General features: G+C 46.5%; 1 pseudogene; it reads right to left on the bottom strand.

Moving 5' to 3' along the window:
• Positions 1-689: 689 nt before the first annotated feature.
• Positions 690-9,561, bottom strand: part of LOC146181843 (uncharacterized) — a 28,805-nt pseudogene continuing 19,933 nt past the window's right edge.

Below are 9,561 nucleotides of genomic sequence, written 5' to 3'. Positions count from 1 at the left end.
CATCAGACATGCTAAACGCACACTCAACCAAAGATAAAGGACGGAGGCAGTAGAAATAAATAAAAAGAAAACACGTTAAGGTAAAACATTTCCCCATCATCCTTCATTCTTCAGCGTCTGTGCGGCTCCACTGGCGGGACTTGCGACACATCACAGGCTTGCTTCCTTATGACCAGCATTGCGCCTTTCGCACTACCTTGGTCACCTAGAGTAGCGACCACTAGCGATGGACCAAACGAAATGAATACGTACACGTGACTCCCGCATTTTCCCCACCCGTAAGCTTGCCGTTATTTCGGCTGAGGAATGGAGAAAAATCACCCGTGCCTTTTCTATGCTGCGTTTGTTCTCTCATATCTGAAGGAACAGTTACGGACTTGGTGAGAGTGCAACATTTCCTAATTACATCAATAAACTGCATCAATAACACCACTTTCTAAAGCTCCGGATAAAATGGTAGTGCATTTCGTTACGGCGTCAAATAAGAGTTTTTATGGTTGAAATTGGTGTATTCTCAGGCAAATTTTAAACTGAAAAATGTTTTATCTACACAATATGATGTGGTTTACAAGGAAGGTAAGTATGCACAAATGGGAGTTTATATATAGTGATACTGATTTATCAAAACTGTATTTAACTACATAGACGAATAAGGCTAGAGCCTCCAGGTTCAGTGTGGCCTGAGGGCATCAGAGGTTGTGCCAGCTCCACATGATGAGGTCTTCATCTTTCCGGCCGGCCCTGCGTTATCGAGAAGGCGAAGTGAATGCAACTGCTCCTTTTCTCTCCGGGCTGAAAGGTGTTTCTTATATCGTTTGTAATTGTTGCGCACATAAACCCCCTTGAATGGTTCCCTGTAAATGATTTCAACAATGTTTCAAGCATATGAATTTCAGTTTGCTTTTGGTACCCTTAGTTAGAAACATTAGTTAGGAAGCGTTGTTCTTAAATCTCCGCCCAGCCGACATATTCTCTGTACTGAACAAGCTTATACGTCTTCATTGAAGGCTGATGCTTTTACGTACCGGCCCGTGGAGTTATTCCATTTTATTATTATTTCAATGCTACCAGATACCTTTCGGCCGCTAAGGGAGGTGTGGTTACAAGGCAAAAAAAAAAAATGTTTGTTACATATCACTGTCGTACTAAGACGACAAAAAACAAAACAAAACAACAACAATGAAATACGAAACACCAACAAAAGTGTGCAATGAACAATCAACAAAAAACAACACTTGAACAGTTATTAACAAACTGGCACTTTCAAAAAAGTAGCAAAAGATGCGCAGCAATCACAAGTGAGGAACAGCTACTGCTAAAAAGGATTCGGATGTTGACAGGTTCACCACCTCACTCGGCAGCCCGTTCCACTCAACGATGGTCCTTGGGAAGAAGGAAGTTTTGTTCTATACTGGGGTACCAAAATCGCCTTGCCGTGTTTTGTCTGTGTAGATCATGCCGTGTTAAGTGCAAGCATGTCTGAAAATCTAGTTTTGTTTGCTTGTTAACAATGCTGAATATCATTTTGAGGTGGCGCATCATTCGCCGTGATTCGAGTGCACAAAGATCGGACCGTTTATAAAAATCGTATACGGAGACCTGACGACCATAACCATTGTAAATAAAAAAAGCCATTTTTCCTGAATACGCGTTCTACGCGGTTTGTTTCTGTTTTAGTGCGTGGATCGCAAACTACATCTACGTAATGAAGTAGCGGGCTTACGAGGGATGTGTATGCAACTAACTTTCTTTTGCTGTTGCAGTATTTCAAGCGATGCCTGAGGACCCAAGGTCGTTTTGATGCTGCAGAGACAACAGAGACTTTTAGTTTACCGCTGCCGCTTACCGCGGCCGTATACCTCTACCGCGCGCCGTCAGCACAGCACGCGCTGATTGGTCCCTGCGTGCGGAGTCCGCGAGAATTTGACAGGAACGTGACGCCATCTGTCGCCCCCGGGGTGATCTGCGCATGCGTACAGACACTCCCACGGTAGCGGTAGACGGTAGCGGTAAGTGGTAGCGCTAAACTAAAAGTCTCTGTTGTTTTAGTGTGAGAGTTCAAGCTTAATTTGGAGTTGATAATTATGCCCATGTATTTGAACCGGTCAACTCGGGCGATTTGGTTATTATTGACATATGGTAAACGTAAGGAAATGACTTTTTTTTAACGTGCTACAGTCATTTGAGCGTATTTCGAGATGTTTGAAGTCATCCCCCCCAAGTCATACCAGTCAGTAATAGCCATTAGGTAGTTGTTTAGAGCGGCTTGATCCTCCATTGACCCAATGTTACGGTAGAAAAAGCAGTCATCCCAAGAAAATGGCTGGAAAATCGATGGCTAGGTCGTTCATATAAATAAGAAAAATACGGGGACCTAGTACCGAGCCTTGACGAACCCCGGGAAATACTGAAGCTGATTGAGACCTAGATTTTGCTATCTGGACATATTTATGGCGATTAGAAAGATAATAGTCAAGCCACCATACAAGTTTCGTCATTAAATTTGTCATTAAACAAAGTATAAACCTATCAGAAACCTTTGTTTCCTAATGATCAGAAGCGCAGTTTAAACACCTGCGCGCTCCAGTCCATGCGTGAATCCTGTCACGACTGGTGACTGGAGTCAGTGAGCAGGATATATTAGTGGGACATCAGGTCATGGTACTCCGAGGATGTGAAGACCGCCAAGTCAAATGATGAAGTGATCGTTCTTTCTAAAGTTGTGACGTCCCAGGCTAAGTTCTCTTGCGCAGCACAAGCACGGCATGCAAGCTGGAACAGGTGCGAGACCGCTCTCTTGTACGTTTTATTCCGCGCATTACTTTTTCATGAATACATTATAAATCTTAATACCCAGAACATTTCTGGGACATGAAGCATAGACAGTCCCTTCATCTTTTAAAAGGATGTATGCAGGTTTTCCTCACCTGGCGTCCGCGGATTCCGCGGCTGCAGCAGAGCCGTCACCAGCCTGGTGGGTGGCGCGCTGGGGTCCCGGGAGGGCCACTACGCTGGGCCCCAGCACGGAGGCCGGCAGATGGGCGCACAGGGACCATCGACCACCGCGTAGGAGCAGCACGTCGGCCAGCACGTGTCCGTCGCTGATGCCGCCGAACACGTACAGCGACTCACCTGACAGCCACCACGGCAGAGAAAGAATTATACACAAACATTGTTGCAGCCACTACAGAGAGCGTAAGTTACGTTACTTTATTCATTCTGCACTTCATGCAGGTCAGCTTGGGAGACTGAAATTGCCTTAGCGAATCCTGCATGGATCAAGGCCTGCCAAGGCCAGAAACAAGGGCGTCTGTGAATGTCCTTGTGTCAGCGAAACACAAGGGCAGGGCACGCGAACACATGAGTGTCCGTGTATGTAATGCCCTTTGCCACGGCATGAGCGGCGCGTAACAAATTTTAGAAGCACGCCAATTATTTTAGTTTTATGTTTTAATACAAAGGCATTAGTAGGTTATGTCAGCGACGGAAGAATCCTCAAAATCTGTCGCCGAAAGTTGGTAACCTCGTAAGGTCATCACCAAGCGACGTTATTAGTCAGTGACCGGATGGGAATTAGCAGTCATATGATATAAACAAGTGCTTTAACATAAACGAGTCATGAGTCATTAGTCATGTGAGATGAAAGTGTCTAGGTATGTAAATAGTGAGTCATGCGAGTCATGGGTCATGCGAGAAAAAGTGCTGAGTCATGTCACGTGGGTAAGTAGATGTAGAAAGGCATCGACTAGGAACCCCAACCGTTGCGCCTGTGCTAATGCTTTCGCAATCTCCCATTTCAGTTTCTGCAGTGATCGGTATGCGACTACAGATATTCAGCAAGCGCCTACAGCGTTCTTACCGAAGACGACGGCGTCCACGCTATGGCAGGCCTTGGGCATCGATACCAACGGCTCCCAGGCGCGCTGGTCGGAAGACAGGCGCAGAACGTTGGCCACACTGCCCGACTGCAGCTGGTCTAGGGACACAGAGCCGCCCAGCGCCACAAGACTACCAGAAGCACACAGCAGGCCCAGGTAGGCACAAGCCCGGGGCAGCGGCGGCACTACAGACGTCCAACTGTCCCAACCCACATGAAGAAATATAAGCCTTTGAATGCGACTAGCACTTGATCACATAGCGTGCACTGTGAGCAAATGTGACGCGAAAGATTCTATGCATGGAATGTTTTCAGTTGAGTTTTCGGCTAATTCAGCCAAATACGGAGAAGAGCCGCAGGGAACACTAAGCGACATTTCGAAAAAGTAGTCCAACCAAAAAGCTGCGAAGGCTCTGCTCTCAAAGCTCTCAAACTATGCGAGACTTTTGCGCAATACTGCGATTCCACCTCCTTCACAAAGGCTAGCGCTCAAGTGTCAAATAGAAAGATTGTGTTTGTGCGTGCTCCAGCCTCGGACTGACAACAAACAGATGTGAGCGTCTATTAAAAAGAAAAATAGGGCGACAGCAAAGACGATCAATGGTGCATGACCTTTCACGTCTGAGTGGCGCCTTGAAATATTTGGTTGTATTCGGCTGCAGTCCTGTGCCGTTGACTCGCCAGCGCGTGCTCCTAGTACATTCAGAACTTCAGTTATGTCAGCCGCAGGAGTGCTTTGTTTTACTACGTCGTGGCGTGATGTTTTAATAAAGCGGCTAGTACCATTTATAAACCCATCCGAATCAGGACTGTGTTTGTACTGATAATAGGAGGCACTGCAATTTTACCGATAAAAACGATGTACCTCAGGCTTGAAGTATATCGCAATTACAGCAGCTATATGACAGCGACTTATTTCTTATCTGGTTCTTAGGCACACTGAACGCTACACACGTTTTTAAAAGCAAAATATAGAAAGTTATGGTCTACTTTCCTTGAAAAAGTACTTGAATACGCTCGGTTACGGCGGACCATTATCCAAGCGTCTGCTGTAAAGATTTCGGTCTCCCCTGCTCTTTATTTGCCTTTGAACTTCTATACTGCATACATTAAATACGAGAAGTCTGCTGCTGTTGTCTGTGGGGTACGGTAATTTTTTAGAGCGAATATCGAGTTCTCAAAAATCCCAGTGACAAATAAAACCACTTCGTATGAAACAAGCTTGAGACGCGTGCAACGCGCTACACCTCAGTTTAGGTTAAGTGTAGCACTCCCATGGGAAGGGATTCGGCCGATTTCTTATACGTGTAGTACGGCCACAATTGGCGGTGTGATGTTGGCCAGCGCGTACGTCTTGTTCTTGGGGTCGTAGCAATGGACAGCCGCGGTGCAGGCCAGGTCGTCCTCGGAGCTGCCCACGACACCACCGGCGATCCAGACGAGCGAACGGAAAAGCGCTACGCCCATGGCCATCATTGGCTGAGGGAGGGAACCTTTCATCTTGGTCCACTTGTTGCGCTTCACATCATAGTACTCCATGCTGGACACCAGCCTGCGTAGCCATCGAGCACAAGCGTCCCACCTGAGGTAAACGTTCCCCTGGTTCTTTACCTGACCTGTTGCAAAACTTCCAACAAGCGTCAAGAATAAAACAAATTACAGGATTACACTTAGCTTCGCTTAAAAGCTTAATGGCGAAAGCCTGTCCTCCTTCTTCTTCCTCTTCTGCCTACCTCTTATGTTCTTTATCTTGCGCGTTTGTGTACTCGTTATACTTTTCTTACTTTCTTTACATTCATCGTCATAACCTACTGTGACGTCCTTACCGGGAAAATTATGTAGACGTCAGAACATATTTTGACGTCTCGCTGACACTCAAATCTCGCGAACACATCTCGCGGACACTTCTCGCAGGCAAAAGCCTGGAGAGGCTTTTGCCTTAAAAACCCACACAATTCAGATCTAGGGCTAAAAGGTTGGTTGAGCGTTGCACTCCTTATGGCACATACGTGAGCTGCATAGAGCTGCGCGCTGTATAGATATGACTGAGAAAAAAAGCTGCGGTACTGCACTTATAGCTGACCCTCATTGGTGGATTCAACAGCAGCTATAGCCTCAACAAAGTATGTGCAAGTCATTGCACGAAGTTTTATTCAGTTTCAACACTCGTAATTATTTAAAAAAATGTACCACAGGCATTTGCCAAGATATATATAGCAACAAGTTTGCAAATGCTCGATCGGCTAGTTTTGTGCTTCGAGTCCCGAGAGCTCGTATTATTACAAGGTGAGAAAACATCTAGAGCTCCACTGCGTTCTTCCGCCTCGTTTACCAAGCTTTCGCTCACTATACTTATATAATCAGCATAGAACAAACAATGTTATCATCTTAATTTTTAGCATAGTGCCTGGTCACCACGTCTGAGTATCAGCCTGAAATTGTTTTTCTGAGTAGCACATCGCCTCAGACATTAAATCCTCTAGGGGAGGGCAGAAGCGATATGAATAAATGGGAGCAGTGCGTGCGTGGTGGTGATAGCGATGGGAGGAAGGGGGGATGTTGCCTTCCTTCTGGCTGCCAATTTTGGGCTGCCTACGGTGCAGTCATAGAAGACTTAACAAAGCATCATGTCGTAAAAATGAGCATATATCGCCAGAACTCGCAACTGCTGCCACGACAGCGTGGAGCTTGTTAATTGCCAGGCAGCGACTTGGTTGACAAACTGGATCACGACCTCATTTTTCACGTTCGAGTGGTCTCACGTGCAGTTAGCTCTTGCTTCAGCTTTTCGTTATATATACCTACCCTTATTTGGCCTAATAAAAGTGAATCACGGAAGCTTCGTGCCCTACATCCCTAAACCTCCATGCTGATATCACCAGCCTATGCTCATATTATGTTCTTGTATAGCATTTGTCAACTTCCATCGTAATTTACTACTGTTTACGTTAGTTCTTCTATCGTGCTTGTATGGGGCTTGTCGCTTTTATCTTTATTATACTGCTGTCGTATTCGCTGTGGCTACCTGATTTTACTGTAAATGCGTTTTTCTTTTAAGCTAACAAAAACATGAGAAGCGTATTTTGTACTTTTCCTTTCTGTGCTATTGACGACTTGTACGAGAGCTGTGGGTTTCTATAAAGCCGTCGTTTGTCGAGCAGCTCTTTTCCGACAGCCTCCTCCGTCTCTTCAATTGAACAGAAGTTTTTAATGTGCGCCGTTTTTCCAGTTCGTATTCTGTTCTGGCTAAAAGTCGAAACGTACATACATTGCCGGTGTCCTCGGTCGGGTCGTGGGAAAGCAGTATAAATAAATACAACACATCAGCCTTCTTGAATAACAGCACTGCTTGAAAAGGCAGAAGCTTTTCGCAGTCGATTTGCTGTAGCCACTACTCTCAGAGGCGAAAGTGGTGCTCAGGTCATGTCGAATGTGGTGCTCCATTGAGGTGATTACGGAAAACGAGGGTGCACTTGATGCGTCTCAATTTCTCTTCATGCATCCCGGAGGCAATTGTATTCTATAGTATGGGGCAATCCTTTAGGAACAAACAGATAATTTCGTGGGCCTACTTGCGTCCGATGGTGAGTCCCCCCAGGGCCAGGAGGCGTCCGTCGCAATGCACCAGTCCGTGGTGGGCTCGCTCTGTCTTGAGGTCGGCCACGCGACTCCACTGCATCTTGGCCACGTTGAGTCGATAGCAGCGTCGGGTGCACAGGTACGGACCGTCCGCGGACTCCAACATACCGCCTGCGCAGCGTGCAGCATGGTACTATGCTCTATGGACACGTTAAGTCGCGAAGAGAGGAAGGCGGTCTCTCGCTTCTTTTTTTTTTTTTAGAACATCAGCTCTAATCTTCCAGGTACAAAAACGCGGACCGCTTGGTTCCGTCCTGGTGACCTTGAAACTGAGTCAAAGTCAGGCTGGTACTTAGCCTGCCTGGCGACGAATCTTGCCCAGTGTGGTATGCTATGGTAAGCTGGTGCACGATCGCATATGACTTACTGACTCCTAGACCATGACTAATGACTTCTGATCTTTGACTTTAACCATTACGTTTGGCCTCCGAACTTCAAACCTGACACTTGACCTTCAAAAGCGACTGATTCTCAGTAAGGTCCCAGATCATGTGATAGGCGCGCGATAGCGTCAGCTGAAAACGTGGTACTAGTAGAACCAAGCAATCAAGCAAAAAAGAGCTATCGCTCGTCAAACCTGGTTTAACAACGTTTAACCGCTGCTAATTTGTTTACAGCAATAATGTAAGGGTAATCCCTTCCTTTCCTTCAGACAGCTTGGCTGGCTATTCCAGGAAAGTTGGACAGAAGAAGCTGAGGTCAGTCACCCTGGACTGAGCTGAGGACACGGTGATGATGACACATTAGACACATCACTTCAGTGGACAATGCTTCGAGATTTTACATAATTATTCTTTTCTTTCTTTCTTACCCTTCCAGTTTCCCAGAGTACTCACCGACTACAATGACGTCGGAGCCGACGAGTACGGTTCGGTGGTGGTGCAGAGGGGTGGGCAGAACGCTGCATTGCTGTACAGTGTTGAAGGACGGGTCGAAGGCCAGCACGGACGCGCCTGAGCGGCAGCACACCCACCGTGAAAGAATGAGAATCACACAGATTCTAGGTATTCACCGTGAAGTGTTATCATATATTTGTGGTCGAAACCAACCGCGGGTAAATTCATATCTTCCCGACAAAAGCAATAGCCGGGCAGTGATTTAGGCAATCGCACAGGTCAGTTCATCAGTTTGAAGACTCAACAAATGTTCGCAGGTTTTTCAACTTCAGGTCTTGCGAGCGCGTTTGCTCTCCTATCAGTGACGAGGCTATATGCCAGGGACAATATATTCGTATTAACTATCTCTGTATTGCCTGCTGTGAATAGTTATAGCTAGCCAGTACCACACAAGAGCTGCTGCGGCGATATTCAGAAACGTGCTAACAAATGACTGGTTTGAGCTCCTGAACCGTATGACATCTAGTGAGTGTTTACATAGCAATCATACAGCAGTGAGATCATGCATTTTATTTGTTGCCCTTGAAGTTGAAGGTACAACTGAAGCAAGCCAAACACAGTATCAAGAACGCGAAAGCATCTCGCACTTTAGTCGCCACCACTGCAGCGATCTAGTTTCACCCCAGTGTACAGTAGCCAAGGCTCATGTGATCGGGGACCGTTCGCAATTGCCAAAATTCCAACATCATTGCGGTATACCTTCCTCACTTCTACGCCCTGACAAGAGGCACATTATTTTCCATTCCTTTTCGAAGCCTCGCAATACTCTATGTGACTGATGGAGCATGCGTCAAAGCATGAAACAACCTGACGAAGAAGCCGTTCCATGAGAAATATTATTGACGAGATTATCAGTGCTCTCACACAACATCTTTCAGCATGCTACTCACTGATGCCAGTGTCCAGGTTGAGGCCCCCCGTGACCAGGATGCCGGGCTGCTCAAAGGTCGGCGTGTGCTCCGTCTTGCCCATGCGCTTGACCATGCTCGGCGGAAGGGCGAAGTCTTCGTCGTGCGTTAGAGGACGCCAGTTTAGAGAGATGTAGTGTTTCACTGATTGCCTGCCCCTCTTTCCCCTCGCTGAAGGACATGTAGCAAAGTGCTAGTCCCATCCCGGTCCCCCAAAAGCATGTGACTCCTTTTATAACAA

The sequence above is a fragment of the Amblyomma maculatum genome, chromosome 8, assembly GCF_055883805.1.
Source record: "Amblyomma maculatum isolate TAMU_Amacu chromosome 8, ASM5588380v1, whole genome shotgun sequence".
Classification (NCBI taxonomy): Eukaryota; Metazoa; Arthropoda; class Arachnida; order Ixodida; family Ixodidae; genus Amblyomma; species Amblyomma maculatum.
This window is presented reverse-complemented; position numbering and strand designations above follow the sequence as displayed.